The sequence below is a fragment of the Cavia porcellus genome, unplaced genomic scaffold (assembly GCF_034190915.1).
Source record: "Cavia porcellus strain 051 isolate PalLab524CR breed Dunkin Hartley unplaced genomic scaffold, mCavPor4.1 scaffold_23, whole genome shotgun sequence".
In the NCBI taxonomy this organism is placed as follows: Eukaryota; Metazoa; Chordata; class Mammalia; order Rodentia; family Caviidae; genus Cavia; species Cavia porcellus.
In genome coordinates, this window is record NW_026947506.1 from 43,622,868 (window position 1) to 43,642,855 (window position 19,988).

Below are 19,988 nucleotides of genomic sequence, written 5' to 3' on the forward strand. Positions count from 1 at the left end.
AGACATTGTTTTTGACATACACTTATCTAATATGCCGTAATGTCAATCACTTAACCTTGAAAACAACTTCACTTATGAAATGGAAAACAATTATTCTTTGCTGTAAGTGAGTAGGAGTAGTCCATTACCATAAAGATTCAAACAGATTCATGCATTCACACTTAACAACAAAGTTAGGAAAACAAAAATAATTACACTACCAAATCTGATCTTTTTGGCAATTACACAGCCTGCTGAACATCTGTGATAGAGGACCAAAGTGATACCTCTTTTGTCAAAAAATAAAAATGCAGAAGTCTGGAAACAATGAGGTATTCTCATTTAAGAACTGCAATAATAAAAATAAATTGCATTTTAAAAATTAATGTGACATTTACAAAGTCTATTCAAGCATTGTTTTTCTTCTTCTTGAGTTCACTTTGTCCAGCTCAGATTGTCCCAATTTTCTTCCTGTGGTGCCACACTAAAATATATTAATATGTTGAATTATTTAGGTTTCCCTTGACAAATCTCAAGCATTAGAGCTACCTGGAGATGCTCCTCCAACCTTCCTCGTAAGTATTTCAAGAACTTTCATCTATTTTTAGTTTTAAAAAGCCTATCCAGATGAGATATCATGGCACATGTTTGTGTCTGTGTGTATTTTGTGTGCAAAAGTCAGCCAGAACCACGTAACAGTGTGCAACCAGAGAGACAGAAGACATGCAAACAAACTTACACAGTGGTCCAAGTAACCCTAAAAGTCTTAGATATCCAGACACTGAATTATCCTCTCAAAATAGTCTCTTTCTGGACAAACTCAAAACATTTTAAATATTCTTTTGGGCCATTTGCTCTCAACATAGATCTGGATGAAAGCCATCAACAGTAACCATGCCAGTACCTTAACATTGAACTGCCTTGAAATTTCTTCAACCAGATTAATTTAATTTCAGCCTTTGACAAAGCCTTTGGATATGAGCAAAATGCAAACTTATTTTCTGCAAATGTAACACACACACACACACACACACACACATTTTACATTTCCTATTACTCTCCCACTAGCCAGTTTAAAACTGTTTTTTCTTTTCACTTTTTTCAGTTGTAATAAAAAATACACAGCTGGTATCTCTAGACCTTTCCAAATGATCTTACATGCCACTTATAAAGGCTTCTGAACCATATGGTCAGGTAGCAGCAGCACAGCAATAACCCCACCACCAGCACAAAACTCTGTGTTAGTTACTTTCTCTTCACTGGGAGAAATCATCTGACATCTACAAGTTAAAGGAATCCTTAATATATTGGAGATACATACTTTTAAAGGTCCAAGTTAATACCATTATATGTATTTAATTTAAGGGTCCAAGTTAATACCATTATATGTATTTAATTTAAATACATTTGGTTATTGCTTACACTAGATGTTTCTTTAAACCCTCTAGTGCTTATAGTCTAGAGACTTCTGAAGAGGTCAGTGAATCATGGGTGTGTGATACTGAATTAGTTCACTGAATGGTTTAGCATAGTTCTGTGTGGATAATTAGCATAATTCTGGGTGTGAATGATGGGCTTAATGGAGAGAGAAGATGCACCTGGTTTTGGGTGGCACCAACCAAGAGGCTTATAGCCTGAATTAAATAAAAACTGAAAGGAGGAAGAAGTCTTGCTGCTTCTTACCTGCCATTCCATGCAGTGTATATCCGCTCTCAGGTTCCTCTGCCATGACTTCTTGCTTTGGAGCCAGATGACTGTGGACTAAAACTTCTACAAAATGTGAGCTAAAAGACACCTTACCTCCTTTAACTTGTGGGTGTTGAGTATTTTGTCCCAGCAATAAATAGGTAACTAAGACACACTTACCCTTGAACTACAAGTTTTAATTAAGTTAAAAATGGTGGATTGATTGAACATGCAGCTAGTTCAACTTGCTCCTGAAATATTATTTGAATTAAAGGATAAAATAAATGTTACACATGAGACCTGGGTCCAGAATGGACATCATTTTTGATGTGTGAGAACTGTAAGTTAAATACTGTTAACTCACACGGGAAAATATTAGGGCACTCTGAGGCACAGAGCACCTTGGCATAAAATGTGAAGCAGAGGCCATGAAAAACCATAGGAAATGAATGTAGAGCCATTGTACACCTGTCCTCCATCTCTGCAGGTGCTATGCAGATATTATATTCTATAGACATTAAAACTTAGAGATATCAAGTACATCATGGCTGAGACCTAGACATTAGTGGAGGAAACACTGTACGATGAATAGTTTCTGGAAAGCAGGCAGCTTTGATTGTATTCCTCAGGCAGAGTTTGAAGAGCTTTTTCTCTGATATCAGGCTGTCCAAGAGATTTGGCCCCCAGGTGTTGCCCAAAGCCCTGCAAAGGAAAACCTGATTTCACTGCCAAATTCTCACAGTGGAGCCCACTAGTGAAATGAAAGTTTTGTTCACATACAGTATTTCAGTCCAGGGAATGCCAGGGTCACCCATGTATTTCAGGGAATCCTCTGACAAGAGAGATCATTGTAAGAGGAACAAAGGAATTTGTGGGAGTGCTAGAAATTCAGGAGCAAATTAGAAGTTTAAAAGTACTTCAATACCAGGTTGAAAAATTTCAATTCAAGGAATAACTAATATTTAATCAGAGCCAAAGGAAAAAGTAGAAAATGGAAAGAGGACGGACATTTGACATGAGTGAAGAAGTACGAGTATGAAAAACACAATATTTGAATAAACAAAGTATAAGAAAAACTAGAGAATATATCAAGGACTTTTAAAGAAGAGGGAGTTTTCAGACTTTAAAGACCACCCCAAGGAGATGAAAAAGTCAATAACAAACCCGTCTGTTCTTTCAGCATCCCGAAGATAGAGAAGCCTTTGAAAGCTTCCAGAGGAGGGGAGTGGCTATAGCTGGTTATTCATGAGGTATATAATATGGGGACAGCAGAGTTAAGAACAACACTAGTAATGAGAAGAGCTTTGTGAAAACTGGCATCAACCTGCAAATCTATGTTTTATTAAAAACTATATTTTCCTTTACAGGCCGGCTTCTTAAAATTATCCATATGCCCTTTCACAGGAGAAAGTTTTCCAGTAGGACAGGGGAGCACAAGACAGAGGAAACAAAAGAATCTAGGACAGTGAGGACACTTGCAACAGAGCCCTATGGAAGACAGACTTCAAGGAGATATTCCAGGGAAAGTGAAGCAGCAGGCCTAAGGACAAGCCTGTCACTCTAAGGTAGGAAAGCCAGTGAGGGCGGTCTCTGGGAGAAAACCGAAGCAAGGGTGTTTTAGAATGTGAACAATGTCCTGGTAGGCACATGACTAATGTTACAGCATTGCGGGGATTGTTGTTAAGAAAACTGTCCCATTAAGAATAGAAAATTGACCTCCCTCAAAGAGGAAGAACATGAAAACAGAAAGAGCGCTGGGGTTACTTATCCTACTTGGTTTCGTGAACTAATGCTCCTTAGGGATCGTCCAGCAGTAGTGCAGAGCTGTGTACATTTCAGAAATACTTTAGACAAAGAATTAAATTGTACAAAGAGGCAGAACAGTGTGACTGTTATTACATAACCTAGCAGTAAACAATAGTCATAAATGGTAATTACTTATTTATTTTAAAGTATATGATCTCAATAAATATCAAAAACAAAAATAAAACTGTATGATGCATCTGAAGGAAATTGGGGAGAATAAAGTCATTGCGGAAAGAGGAAGCTAAACATTCACCTGTTATGACGGACAATGCTAAAGACTGATGTGTTAAATAGTTTATTTTGATTTTTAAAAAGATTAAAAATTAAAGCCAAATATTTCATACAAACCTTTAACACTGTGCCCATATTACCACAATGGAACTTAAATATCAGAAACCCTTAAAAATGGAAATTACTAACTCAAAGACTTTGTGAAGTAAATTTAAAACATTTCAGGAAAATACAAGATACATTAAAAATGCAGAAAAGGAAGTCTATGGTCTCAGACTGGCTCCTCATTATATTTGTTTAGAAATCATGGCAAAAACAATCAGATTTACTCAATTCCTTATCAACTATTTACTTACATGCTTGAGATGGGTGTTGTTCCTCTGGTCATGCACTAAGAATAAGAAAAACAAATAAACCTACTTAAACTATTATAATACAAATGCCTTAGAAATGTACATTGAACTGACTGCAAAATATCTGATGGATTATAAATATAGAGAATATACAAAATGAGTATTTTACTTCTAAAAGTAAATCATCTAGTGCTGGGGATATAGCTCAGTGGCACAGTGCCTGCCTGGCAAGCACAAGGTAGTGAGTTAGAACTGGGTACCAAAATCAGCCAATTATCTGCCAAGACAAGTTTGATAAAGTGAAAACCATATATTTATTTATGCCTTCTGTTTACACTAGAAAATGACAGACTGTCCTTACATGAAAGAAAATTGTAAAACTGGATCCTAGATGAACATTAGCTAATAGAAAAAAGTTAACTTATTACATATCTCTCCTATTACCAGGCTTTCCTGAGTAAATACACACTACTTTGTAATTGTATATTGCTTTATAGCTTAATTACAAATATCTAATAGCAGACGGCTCTATGAACAAGTTTCTGGTTAGGCACTCACTATTCTCTTTCTGCTCTAGAATTCATAACCTACTAAGTTAATGCAGATGTTACTAAAAATATTAGTGATTCTTTAGACAACTGTAAATTAATCCACCTGAAATATCAAGCTTGAAATGAATGTGCTAATCTAACTGAACACCCTCTCAATAGCACACAATTCATTCTGGCCTAATGAAGTACATAAAGCAAACACTCCAGAGTTACATGGGCCACCACAGCATTTCCCATACTGTTTCCTCTCAAGCTAGACACCTGCATATTCCTTTCCCCTGAAGAGAGGAGTGCGGATCTGTTTGTTTTTTATCCCACACTCTACATGTGAGAGGCACATCTCCTCTCCTGAAGAAATGGAAAAACACAGCAATGCTAACCAGAAATGACCAGCTCAAAAAGAAAATTGTCATATTTGACTGTATTCTCCCCCCCCCAAAAAAAGTAATAAGCACTAAGGAGTAATAAAATCCAAAATGTGTAAATTTTGTTGTAAAAAAGAGAGGGAAAAAAAAAAGAAAAAGAGCTCTAACGGATATAACAGCAAGTATGTTTAGGGGTGTTAAATAGCTGACTATATCAATGTTTTTGGATCATTGAACACAGCTGTTTGCAGTCTCCCTGTTTGAATGTCCACCTTGTATTCTTTGATACTGTGATTTGAGGAACTATTTTCAAGATGATAATATGTAATCTACTAACAGGTGATTTCTTACTGTTATTTTTTTTGTTTTTTTTTTTTGTTTTTTTTTTTTAGTTCTGTATTACGTGTACACTTACACCGCTTTGGTTTGTTTTGTGTTTTTCTCTTTTTCCTCTTAAATTAAAAAAAAAACATTCCTCCCTTGGGAAAAAAAAAGAAAATTGTACAGAATTGAAAATATAGATAAGAATCCCCATTTTTCATTGTGCTGCATTTTTCCAAGTATTACAGGAGTTTCATTCCTTAAATTCTTACTCTTGTAATCAACTGGAAAATTTTGTCATATATCAGACTTTTAGCAACAAAATAAAATGACAGCAACAACAACAACAAAGGCAATTTATCCAAACATGAAGAAGAGAAGTTAGATTTCACAAATGTTATTCTCACTCTGGAGTAAGCAGGACACAATGATTTACAGTAGTTGCACACATTGCCTTACCCCTTAATGTCAGAGTATGTTTACACAGATTTTCTTCATAGGATAAAAACATTTTTGCTAACTCACAATTTCTGAGAATGCCATAAATCCTAAATCTGGTGTGAGGTAGGCTCACTTGATTATAGCACTGTAACAGTGAGATGGAAGGGATGACACAGTAGGACTCTCGTTGGCTCTATCCACATATATACCTATCTGCATATCTGGATCTATGATTTTTAAAATGTGATGCCAAGATAATCGAAGTGTAAACTAAGTTTTATTATTTCTCCTTACAACATTTCCTGTGCAAGAAGGGGATAGGAACAAAATAATACAGAAAAATAAGTTTAAATCCATGACCCCTTCCTTAATCATGTGGTCTCCTGTAGTGATAAAGAGGCCGCAAAATGTGTTAACAGAGAGTAAACAAGCTCTCAGTTTTAGAGTGACATTAAAAGAAAGTATATAATCAGATATTAAAAGTAAAATGCACATTCAAAAAATTGAAAAACTGAATCCAATATATAAGTTCTTGTAAATATTTGTATAATGTATCAACCACATAAAATGACAATAGTTTTCAGCCTGATCATTGATGGGGAAACGTAGTCTTACCGTATGTGTGAGATTTGCTCAGGAAAATTGTGCCTATCTTTGGATCATCAGAAGGGTTTAATTTCGAAGCTCCTTCTACAGAGAAAAAGAAAAAAAATGTCATGACTTCATTCAGTAGAAATGTAGATACTTTTCAAAACAGCTTCCCAATACCTTTAAATCATGTTAACAGCATTGTAAAATGTTTTTAGTTATGAATGTGAATGAAATAAAATGAAGGCAACAATATAAGGATTCTCCCAGAGAACTGTAAAGTTGTAGAGTCCCTTTTCACATACAGAATAAAACAGGCTGTATCTTAGACTTATTATTCTAAAATTTTACCTAAATAATCTAATGTAGCTTTTCCATGAACCAAGTTCACTTTAAGATGAATATATGGCCTAGGATGGCCTTCTCTGCTGGTATTACTGGCTCATTTCAGGAACGGTTTTGAGTAACAAACACTTGCTCTTGCATCGTGGATGCACTGTTAGATACCAGTTCAATGTGACAAATATTTAAAAACATCAAACGTTCTTTAGACCATGAATGACATGGCTAATTCTAGCTGCATTCAACAAGACAACTCATTTTGATAGCTGTGCTGTTTGGAGACTATAAATGATGGAAGATCTAGGATTAAAATCCAAAGTGCTAATCTGTAATCACCTTCCTGAGAAAAACTGTTTTTTTAGAAACTTGTCTATGTACATAGATTTTTGATTCTTCTTTCTGCCCAGAAGTCCACCTTGGAACTAGATTGGGAAAGTCTTCTCTTTAGTAGATATTATAAAACAGAGTCTTAAACTTCAATAATACATAATTTGCTATTATAAGGGATAATAAAAGTCATTATGGCGTGTGCTGTGACTGTCCTCAAAAATCTCGGGCTACTTAACCAGTTTTGTAACACACTCTACCAATATTCAAAAAATCTAGTGGTTAAGCAATATTTCCTTAAGCACATATTTTTAATTATTCTACTTTAGAGTGTTTAGTATCCAGTCACACTCTTTTGTATATCCTTGGCCTTGCAAAATTCAAAATGGGCACTGATATATAAAAAAAATAATCAGTTTATTAGTGACTACTGTCTAACTCAGCACTTCACAAATTTACCTTCTTTTGAATACTACTTTTGCTCTTCTGAGTACTATGGATAGAATTTTGGATACATATAATATTGATCTTTCAGATTTAACAAGAATTTGAATAATTGATTTTAAAGGTACAATGACATCACTAGCAACTTACTAAAACCTTTCTTTATTCTTCATGGTAATTCCTCAATCAAGTTTAGTAAAATAATTCTTATATAAGAACTCCTGAAGAATACATGAATTTTTGCATATCATTTAGAAGCTGAGACAATCTTAGTTATGTGGAAAAATAAAATCACTTTATGCACAAGGTGACAGGTACAGGCTTCCATGGCCATCTGTATTCTAAAGCTTCTGACAACTTTAGGACCACGTCCTACTAAAACACCAATATGTGCACATTTGAATTTCTCAATATAATTTGTAGAATTATTTTACTATTAGAAATAAATTATAGAAAGAGCTATATTAGGTATTGGCACCTTTGTAATGACAGATTTTGAATGTATTCCAGAAAAACTAAGTATCAAAATCAGATGAATCAGTTTAAACCCCCCCACATGCTCTCTCTCTCTCTCTCTCTGTGTTTCTCTCTGTCTTTCTCTATTTCTCTGTCTCTGTCTCTGTCTCCAAGACTATGTATCTGAAGACAAAATTCAAGAAGTTTGGTATTTAAAATAAAGAGAATGTGCAAAAATAAAAGAAATGAGCCCAAGGGAAAGGCTTGCACCCTCTCTAGAGTAATACAATAGGCATATGACCCAGGGTTGGTCACTGCATCACAAGTCTCTTGAGTCCTCCCAACAACCAGAAGAGAAAGACACTAGGACTGTTATCTAGCTAACTGGCAGCTGCTGGTGGTGACCTCTGCCATCAGGAATAGTAAATGTTTGGCAGAAGAGATGGACAGAGGGAAGGAGAACGGACATGGGCTTTTGAGAAGTGTTACTTCGTGGGCCTAGTTGTACGTGATCAACCTGTATGAACTAACTGGTTATGCAAGTCTATTTTGGAATAAATTTTCTTTCATTTGTAATTGTTAAGGGTGCTGGTTAATCAGCGGTACTGATGATCACACTCAAGGTGGGGACCTACAAGAGTCAGTGACTCATTTAACAGATATTATGAACAGCAGTTTGTAAATGCCAAACTACTGCGTTTAAAAATTATCCACATACCCACCACCATTTGTTTTAGTTGCTTTGATTATGCATGTTTCAAAAGTAGCTCTTGGGCTCAGAAACATAACTCAGTTGTGAAAAACATACCTTGAAAGCACAGAGGTCTGGATTTGATCTCCAGAACAATTAAAAAAGAAAAAAATAACATCAATATACAATTCACTGCATATTTTATTACCACAAAATGATCAGCCCTTTGAGCAGATTTGCTCTTTTGATACCATAACAGTGCAGCAAGGTATTGTGTACTTTATGTAGCTAATCTCCTATTGGTTGAAGATTTAGTCACTCATAAAATTTGATTTTATTATGAGAAAAATATTCATGTACATAGTGTTTTCTTTTTTTATAGATAGTATTTTAAAAGAAATCATCTTTTTCTGATTAGGAAAGATTTTAAAAGATGCAGGGATTAGACAAAAAGGAGTGGATTTCTTAGTTGAATGTACAGGGCTAATTGCTTTTGAAAAGGCATAAGGGCACTTTAGGGTCCGGTGGTACCCATGGTACCGGTGGTTTGAACTCCAAGCCCAGATTTGTTTTGTTAAAATCCTGTGAATGTGCATGAGAAACATTACTGTGCCTTTAATTTACAAATATCTGATGAGAGTTTGACTACTGTCCCATACTTAGTAGTCGAATTTTCACACTGGTTATTTTCACATCAGTTTTATGTATGTTAGGCACTGTATCCATTACTTTGAACATTGTCATTGCACAGTTTTCAGGAAGTACTAGTTTATCATGTGCCTACCACAGTTTTCTATAGTATACTGCTTGCTCTTTCTGCTAATAGTAAACATCATGTGTTGCCATTTTATCCAATAGACATTTATGTTACTAGAGAGTAAACTGATAAGAACTGTATTAATACTCTACAGTGTATTAACTATTTCCAAGAGCCAAAAGGGACACTAATTATATCACATTGATCTTCTTTCATTATCATGATTGTGTAACTACCAGAGATAAAGCAAATCATTAGGGACCATAAACACACACACACAGACACACACAGACACACTCACCTGCGTACATACAACTTAAAACAGATGTCAAGAAAATGCAAACTTTGAGTACCATGAAACTTATACAAATGCCTTAAAGATTTTTAGAAATATATACAAATAGTTCAAACTATAACTAGAGATTATGATTAAAACTCTTTTGGAATATCCACCAATTTTATATTACGAGTTTAAAATTTAAACTTCACAGCACAGTGGTTTTTTATAGGTGAAATACAGTTTTAAAAATTTAACTCAAGTCTACATGTGAACATCTGTGAGAGAAATAAATCTATAAAACATTACTGATATGTAATATTGCTTTTGTTAATGTCTAAGATACTATGAATGGAGACACCCATCTCAATTGAAGAACTATTAAAAACAGAAAGTCACACACGTGACTTGGAATACATGAAATGCACTACCAAAATATTAAAATTATGCAGCTGGAAACTGTCAAGAATTAATGTTTCTCATCAAAATAATAAAGAGAAAAAACAATGAACAACAGTGGAGGAAAAAAGCAGGATTAGAAAAAGACACTGATTTCAATAAATACCATTTAAATAGAAGATATTCACAGTTTCTGTGCCAACTGCTGTGCACTTGCTGATTTGAAGGTTACAGCATTTACCCAGTTGGTCTATTATTCTTTTTTTTTCTTTTGGTACCCGGGTTTGAACTCATGACTGTGTGCTTGCAAGGCACATGCTTATACCACTGGGCTAAATCACTGGCCAGTCTAATATTCTCTTGCTATGAATTATATTAGTTTTAAGATCCAAAACACAACCATTGTAGATTCATAATTTCTATGCAGAATGTTGGTTTTGTTGGCATCCACATTCCACTGCCTGGAGCTGGTTGTGCTGATCAGAGGGTACGTCACAGGAAGCAGAACTCCTGCATACTGCTGCTCAGTGCTCACTCCCACCTGACACCTCTATTGTAGTCTCTGCTGATCTGCAGTCTGAATCAGCTTCTCCATCCATTTTCAGTCCTTCCCTATCTGTTTAATCCTCAGTCTGTGTTTTACTGATTGGGACTGAGATGTGGTATTCGTATATTGTATTAATCCTCATTTTACTTATGTATTACTTAGGAATGCTTTGCTCAATTTCTTTGAATTGTTGTAAATTAACACTTCTTTATTATTACATGAGTAGCTTAAATATTTTAATACTCTGGGAATTGGATGAGAAAACAAGGTAGCTTTTAAGGCAACACGTATTTCATATTTTAAAGTCAATTTCTACACATCTTATATCTGAAATTTACAGTTGGTTTGCTATTTTTCTTTAAGAGAGAGCTTCCTCTATAGTATATGAAGTTATATTCAAATATTTCAAGGAAAAATACACACTATGGTAACTACTATTACGTTGGGTTATTTGGTGGTGAAGCACTAGGTTGCTGAAACAGTCATGCTTTGACCTGTATTGTTATGTTGTTATGTCCTCTTTTATCTCAATCTCTCCCTTATTCATTGAAAAATTATTTAGTTACTTTTTATGTTTTTTTTTAACCACGAGGAAAAGTTAAAATTAGCAGGATATATTATAGTAACTTTTTTGATTTTCTATTAACTGGATTTGAAGTCCTGTAATACTGCTACTATCTTGTTTTGACTGATTAGACTCTGCTCCGTTCTGTATGATAGTATCGTTTGGGGGTGTAAGCAACTACTTTGAAGGCAATAAGATTCACTAAGATGCCGATTCTGTTTTGACTATTATCTCCTTTGGAAGTCCTGTAATGTTTACAATGTTTAAGTTTTATTGTTCTTGTTCTCTACTGCTTTGTTCAACTTTATAATACCTAGTGAGATAGACAATTCTTTGTAAGGAAGCAAGAAGCATTATGGTAACCATTGTTGATAACCTTGTACTCTGTTTTTAAATCATGTACTATGTCTATCCTTGGTTTTGATTGACAGCTTTGTCTTGCCATATTTGACTTTATTCTCTTCCAAAAAATAAAAGTAATAAGGGCTAAGGAGTAATAAAACCCAAAATGTGTAAGTTTTGTTGTAAAAAGAGAGGGAAAAGAAGTGCTCTAACATATACAACTACAAGTGTGTTTAGGGGTGTTAAATAGCTGACCATATTAATGTTTTTGGTTGGATCATTGAACACAACTGTTTGCAGTCTCTCTGTTTGAATGTCCACTTTGTTATACTTTGATACTGTGACTTGAGAAACTATCTCTAACAAGATAATGTGTAATCTGTTAACTGGTGATTTATTACTTTTTTTGTAGTTCTGTATTACTTGTATACTGCACCACCTTGATTTTTGTTTTTTTCTCTTTTTCCTTTTAAATAAAAAAATAATTATTTGTATCACAACAACAACAACAACAACAACAACAACAACAACAACAACAAAGAGAGCTTCCTATGCCAGTAATCTTCCCGTGGTTTCTTGTGACAACTAAAGTCCATAATAGTCTTTGTCAAACCCCATTAGGCATACAAAGACTTTGACCCACAAGTTCTTCTTGTGATGTCGTTTGCTGTCCTGAAGTTGCCCGCATGTCTAAGTCTTGGTCAACCGAATTTGTTCCCATTTAAGGATATCAAAAAAGAGAGGGCTATCTCTCTGCATGGAAGCATTGCCCAACTCAGATCATTCTCACACTTAGGGCTGCTTAGACATCATTTAAATCAAATAGGCATCTTCCATTGCCCTGGTAAAAGTGGCCTCCCACACCAACTCTTATCCAATTTCACTTTGTCTCCTCACCTTGCCACCTGACTTTTAAATTATACAAATACTGTCTATCCTTGTCCCCTCTAGACTATAAGGATCAGGGTTAGGATGGGGCTGTCTGTACAGCACTATCTCCTCTGTACTGAACACTGATAGGTTCTTCAGTAAACATTTGTTTCAGCGTCCTCAAAACTAGATATCTTTTCCAAGCTTTACCATTTCTTCTAAGATTTTTTCTAATGCTGTTTCTTGCTTTGTCACTTAAGATCATTAAGTTGAAGGTGTCTTAGAATATAGCTATTCAGATGTAGGTGTGAAATAGGCTATAAAGAATGACAAATGTCCAGAAGAGTGATTCTAATGCTGATCAAAAAAATGAAAGTTAACTTTATTTTGTCATGGGAATATTTAATACTGAAATGCTTTCCCTACAAAATAATTCATCCTATAGACTTAAATTATAAGACAAAATATACTATTTGAATTTTATAATAAGTCAGTGTAACTCATGATTAACCAAAATAGTTTTGTCTGTGTCCCCAGAAGCTAACATTTAATGGAATTGTATGTGATTACATTTTAAAGGTTTGCCAAATCATAAGGTATCTTTGAGTATGTGATAGTTCAACTTAACTTGCTAAATGTAAAGTAATACAAAAATAGTTTTGCATATATCTGAAATCTACACTAGTTTCTTAAATGACTTGAAGAAATGTTATTCTCAAATAATTGACAAGAGAACAACAACAACAACAAAAAACCCATCCATAAAACTCTTCACTTTAATTTAAAAAAAATTTTTAGGAGGCATTTTGAACTTTACAGGGAAATTGATATAAAATTACCTGAAATAAAGACAAAAAGCAGATTTTCAATGTACCTATGTTTTACATTTGTTATCTGACCTTGTGGTATTCCTATCTATGCAAACTGAAGTCAAATAACCCAGGATTTTGGTCACTGTACTCAGTGCCAAAACTCTACCCTTCTTGCAGTGCTGGGGATCCAGCTGTGCTCTCTGCATGCTACGGAAGTGCCTTAGCGAGCCATTTCCCTGACCCTAAGCATTCAATTGTAAAAGACAAATAGAATGTAAAATTTAATAAATACAATACAACAGGCTTTATGCTCAAAATATTTTTCAGTATTTCAGACTCAGTGCTGCTTATCATTCTCCTACCCTCCCCTGCCCTCTTGCCAGCTTCCCCTAATGTTCACAGCATTCTCACCTTCAACTGAGTTCCTAGAAAAAGCACTTTGACTTCAGAAGAAAATTTAGGCTATTTGTTTAAACTTTTGTTCTTATCCATTAAAGTGAATGTACACAAATGACACAGCAAGGTAACTGTTGCCTCTGAGTTTTGCAAAACCTAAATGAAACTAAGTATGATGAGAGTAAGGTCTAAGAGACAGGTCTACATTATGAATACAATATAAGTTGCATTCTGAAAAGTTTTCTTTCCCCTGCAAAGATTGAATTAGGCATATGTACCATATCCATGTCTATGTGAACTAGGAGGTAGCTAGAAGCACACAGTCATTTCCTAACTTTGTTTCTTAATCTACAATACAGAGAATGTACAGAGTTTTCTTTGTATTAGGAAGGGTCAAGTGTGATGTATAACACAGGACAACATGTAAATCATGAAGAACTATGTAAAGGTCCTATTTATGCTCTTCCTTTTTTATTAGTACATATTTGCAATACAAAACACTTCTAATTTTTTTGGTAAAATCAGTCAGAGTGTTACTTTATACCATCAATTACAGTGTAAGTTTTCATAAATACTTATGTGCTTTGCAGTTAAAGTGTAAGTTGTACATTTATTCATCCTTTAATGAGTTTTATAGTTCCAAAAATGTTACAAAGGCATGTATATTGGGCTTACTTAGTCTTCTGTTTTTCTTTTGTGTTTTTTGAGACAGGGTCTCATGCTATGTAGTTCAAGCTGGCCTTGAGTTCATTTTGTAGCCCAGGCTGATCCGGAACTCGCAAGGATCCTCCTGCCTCAGGCTCCCAAGTACTGGGATTACAGGCATGAGCCACCATGCCCGGCTTTGGGCTTACTTAGTCTTAACAAAGTAATTAAGAGTCCAACTAAAGTTAAAATGAAGAACAAATTATAAGACATTTCCTATATAGTAATGAAATAAACTCTGCCATTTGGGACTCATATTTTTCTGTTACAATTTTTTCCACTTCAAAGACTTAGTGTTACGCTCTAAGTAGAGCTGTCTTTGATGAGCATGTAGATTGATTCCAAGGTGAAGTGCAGCCTGGGGAACTTAGTGATATAGAGAGACCTTGTCCCAAAATACACTTGTTTTTAAAAAAAATACAGGGCTATGGATAGAGAAAGTTACAAATGCTTTGGTTTAAATCCCCAGTACTTCAAAATGGAAAAATAAACAAGGACAGTCTTCATTAAGGAACCAACTTGTAACTCACAATTATTTTTACCAACATTGATCATTTTCCAAATTCTTGGTGGTAAAAATCAAAGATTTCATCTGTTTCCTCTAGCAGGGTCCTTTCACTTCGACAATCTTAGCAGTTGTGAAGTATTGTACTGGCAGGTGTGGCAGGATAGGAGAAGGGATAAGGAGTAACTGACATTCCAGAGCTGGCAGGGTGTGATACATTCATTCCTAAGGCTCTACTTTCCTAACTAAACCCCAAGTTCATGTTTTGTCTCAAAATTTTGGAGCAACATCTCATGATCTCATGAGTGTTAGGTATTTAAAGTTCCCTTGCGTCAATCTTTTTTTCTGGACTCAAATTTCAATTGGAAGGATGAAACATCTTCTATAGACCTAATGTCAGGTTATCATGTAAACCCCTATGACAATTTCTACTTGAATTTCCATAGGAAATCCTCAAGTGTTGGGATCTGAACTGCAAGCATATCCTTGCCTTCACTGGTTGAAGCAAAGTAAGAATCAGGGCTTACTTGTCTCATTAACCTTGGTAGCAGTCTAGGTAAGGATAGGTAAATGTTAACATATTTGAACTCTAAGAAAAGGGAATGAATATACTAAAAAGTCCTAATAAAGTTCCACAGGACAAGAGAGAGTGCTAATAACAGAAAGGGTCCATAATAGGATTCAGGAGTGAGTAGGGCCAAGATCTTGGTTGATAGGGGATGGAAAGAGAGTGGCCTCACAGGACAGGACAGAAATAAGTGTAGAAAAGCAAGGCACAGTTGGAGTGAAATCCTTGCCATCAGTGCCCAGCCCTAATAAAGCCAACTCTTGAAAGAAAGTGTTCAAAGCCACCGAGGGTGTGAAAGTTTCACCTAAGGCCAGCCAGTGTCCCCACGTCTGCCCCTGCCTACCTTTGGGCATCTTCCAGTAATGGATATATTCCTGTTGGTGACCATCCCTGGTTCCCTTTGAAAACTTCTTGGTCTTGCGGGGAGCAGTTACTTGTGCCCCCGCATCTCCATAGAGCTCAGAGTCGCAGTCTGACTCCACTGACCCTTTGCGTTTGCACTGGCCACAATTGGGGGCCACGCAACAGGTCAGAATGTTCCCCATAGGGTGTCACTGCAGCTTTACTCAGCCCCCAATTGACCAGCTCAACAATGCAGAGAAGGGCTCTCTTGCTGTCCCTGTACTTTCGTCTCTGTCCAGCAGGCAGGCCCCACCCTTGACCCCCTTTTCCCAACACCGCTAAGATGATTCGTCCTCTGTGAGCCAGAAAGGGTAGAGATCCCAAAAGTGCTGAGAAGCAAAGCCACTGCCAGAGGTTAGGTCAGTGCTTTCCTTCCTTCAGCCACCTCCTACTAACTGAAAGCACCTGGCTGGCACCAGCCAACTGGAATGCATCCTGTGGTGACCTGGTTACCAGCAGCCAATCACAACTCGGGTTCCATCCACACACCCGCCCAACTGTCACCCAGAACTTGAATCAAAACACACTGGCCCACGTGGGATGCTCAGTCTTTCACACACAGGGTTTAAGATGCCTGTTCCCATTTTTCAGGAGCTGGCTTTTCTATCTTTACTGGTGCTCCAGGGTAAAAGACTTTATAGAAGGCACCAGTTAATAAGTGACTAGTTCCATAGGCAACTCAGCCTCCCTGAGTGGTACACCTTTTCTTTTCTCATGGAACTTAGTTGTATTCAAATTTTTGACTGTTTCTGCACATAAATGCTTTTCTAACCTCTTTCAAGCAAATGTTCATTTTTGCCTGTAACGTGAAGTTTTGATATAACTCTGAATAAATATTTCTTGCTATGTATCTTGAATGACACTCAGGATTCCTCTCATCTATACTTCAAACAGTGAATGAACTGTCCCTTCATCTCTGTCCAACTCTTTTTTTCTTCCCTCTGTTTGTCCCTTTCACATCAGCAGTTCTTGGTATTTCTTTTCTTTTATAACTCGTAAGGCACAAGTTTCTCCTACAAAATTGAAGAATCATAAAATGGGGCTCCAAGTTCCTGCTTTGATAAGAAGGGTAGCAGTTAACATTTATCAAGTGCTATGTGCATTCTGCTGTTCTAAATAAGGTATCCATGTAAGCCTAAACTGCAATTACATCTAACATTTTATAAATTTTTTAGAAGAAAACTGAGATGCAGTATTACTTTGCAGTCATGTTCACATGACTGTCTGAGTGGAGCTAGAGTAGTCTGGGCCCTCAGGCGTATGGGTCAGCACAAGTTTATTAGCCATACTGTATGAAAGTAGGGTAGAAGTCAAAGTTATGTGGAGTGTCAGTGAGTATTAGGTTGTGCTTTAAGGACGAATAATTTTTTCACATAGATTTTAGACGTATTCCCCTCATCAACATACAGTTCCCTCTCTATATGAGGCAGTATAGTATGCAATATTTCTAACTGTGAGTGAGTCTGGGCAGGAGAAAAAGCATAGTTTTTAAAAAATTTATTTTAAACAGGGTAAACTAATAACAAATCAGATCAGAGGAAAACAATGTATGTCACACTAATTTCAAAGCAAGACAACAGGATACTGTCACTGTCTACCAAAAGGTTTCTTGTTTTTTTTCTCAATAGTTGTCCATATTTTCACATATAATTAATTCATACACAAAAAAGGGTGGTCAGAAAAGAACGATGAAGGCATCGGCCTTGAAATCCAGACAATAGGGAAACAACAATGGCTTCCAGAATTTGTCTTGTCTTGAAAAGAGCTATGCATACCTTTTGTATGTTGAAATTAAACAGTACAAAACAGACTCAAGTCAGTCTGAATAAAGGATAATAGTACTGCTGGATTTCACATCATGATGCTATGGAATCAGCACTGGATACGTAGTGTCTCTTTTTCTTCAAAGTAGCTGTTCATTCCATAATGCATTATAGAATCAATTCTCATAAACTATTTAGGAAAAGTTCTATGCATGTATGAGTGTCTACATTTACACCTCTGTTTTCTGTATCAGACAGAAAAACAAAACAAAACAAAGCAAACAAATTTGTAGAAAAACCCGAAACAAAAAAAAAAAAGACAAATAAATAACAATAGCAGAGTGCAAATAACTGATGATATAGGCCTTCCAAACAAGGTGGTAGGAGCATAACTAGGGCTGTTATTTTACACACTGATCTTCAAGAGTTTCTCAGATCACCATACAATAATATGCACAATTCTTCCAATCTACGAATGCTAACCTTTTTCCAAAAACTTGTAGAATTTGTAGTACAATCATTTTAGGTATCCTGTATATTTATATAATTTTAGATACTTTTTATTTTTCCTTCCTTTTTCTTTTGCCTCACTGTCCCTGAGACATTATTTTTTCCCTGTATGCAGATTCTTATCCTTTCACTGTATTTTATCTTATGTACTCTTACTATTTCTTACACTAGGGAGACTATACAGTACTTACACATGTGAGATTGATGCATTTCACTTATGAGTATGTTCTCAAGTTGCATCCAACTACTTATAATAAATATCTCCATGTGATCATGCTTTATGGCTGAGTAGTACTCCATTGTATAAAATACCACATTGTTTCTTTTTTAAAAAATTTTATTTAAAAGGAAAAAGAGAAAAAACAAAATCAAAGAAAGCAGTGTAAGGGTACAAGTAATACAGAACTACAAAAAAAAAAAAAAAACAGAAATCACCGGTTAATAGATTTCATATTATCATCTTAGAGATAGTTGCTCAAATTACAGTATCAAAGCATACAAATTGGACACTCAAACATTGAGACTGCAAACAGTTGTGTCCAATGATCCAACCAAAAATATTAATATGGTCGGCTATTTAACACCCCTAAACACTCTTGCTGTTGTATCATTTAGAACTCCTTTTTTCCCCTCTCTTTTTACAACAAAATTTACACATTTTGGGTTTTATTACTCCTTAGTTCTTATTACTTTTGTGGGGGGGAGAGAATAAAGTCACATATGGCAAAACAAAGCTGTCAGTCAAACCAAGGATAGACATAGCACATGATGTAAAACAGAGTACAAGGTTATCAACAATGGTTATCAACAATGTCTCTTGTTTCCTTAAAAAGAATTGTCTATCTCATTGTATATTATAAAGTTGAACAAAGCAGTAGAGAGCAAGACCAATAAAACTTAAGCATTGTAAACATTACAGGACTTCCAAAGGAGACAATAGTCAAACCAGAATGGGCATCTTAGTGAATCTTATTGCCTTCAAAGTAGTTGCGTATATCCTCAAACTTGATACTATCATACAGAATGGAACAGAGTCTAATCAGTCAAAACACGATAGCGGGAGTATTACAGGACTTCAAAACAAGTTAATAGGAAATCAAAAAAAGTTACTATTATATACCCTGCTAATTTTTAAAATTTTCCCCTTAATTAAAAAAAATAAAAAAATACCTAAATAATTTTTTAATGAATAAGGCAGAGATTGAGATAAAAAAGGACATAACAATATAACAATGGTTCACCACCAAATAACCTGGCTTAATAGTAGTTATCATAGTGTCTGTCTTTTTCCTTGAAATATTTGAATAAAACTTCATATCCTATAGCTTCAAGTATTTCCATATCAAGAAGCCCAGAATAAAGCCTTTCCAATTAATAAGTGAAAACTTTATAAGGCTTCAAGGCCACATAATGGGGAATCATGATTACCACATATTTTTATATATTTGAATCATTACTTACATTAGGGAAACTATTTGGTATTAATACATGCGAGATTGATTTATTTCATTTATGAGTATGGTCTCAAGCTGTGCCCATTTACTGATAAATATCTCAATGTGATCCTTCCTTATAGCTGAATAATATTCCATTGTATAGAAATACCACAACTTTTTTATCCATTCCTCAGTTGATGGACACTTGGGTTGTTTCCAAGATCTAGCGATTACAAATTGTGCTGCTATAAACATAGGTGCACATATATCACTGTGGTATGATGCTTTCAGTTCTGGGAATATGCCTAGAAGTGGAATAGCTGGAATAAATGGGACTCCCAATCCCAGCTTTTTGAGAAATCTCCAGACTGACCTCCACAGAGGCTGCACCAGGCTACACTCCCACCAACAGTGTAGGAGAGTTCCTTTTTCCCCACAGCCTCTCCAGCATTTGTTGTTGTTGGTTTTCTTGATCCTGGCCATTCTTTCAGGAGTGAGATGGTATCTCAGTGTGGTTTTAATTTGCATTTCTCTAATGACTAATAATGGTGAA

The 19,988-nt window shown here is 35.5% G+C and overlaps 1 long non-coding RNA gene across 1 annotated transcript in view; it reads left to right on the forward strand.

Moving 5' to 3' along the window:
- The first annotated feature begins 2,969 nt into the window (after positions 1-2,969).
- LOC134472529 (uncharacterized) overlaps positions 2,970-19,988 on the forward strand; it is a 164,661-nt gene continuing 147,642 nt past the window's right edge. Inside the window, exon 1 of the long non-coding RNA XR_010042394.1 lies at positions 2,970-3,230. This is a non-coding gene — a long non-coding RNA (uncharacterized LOC134472529). The remainder of the gene's footprint in view (positions 3,231-19,988) is intronic.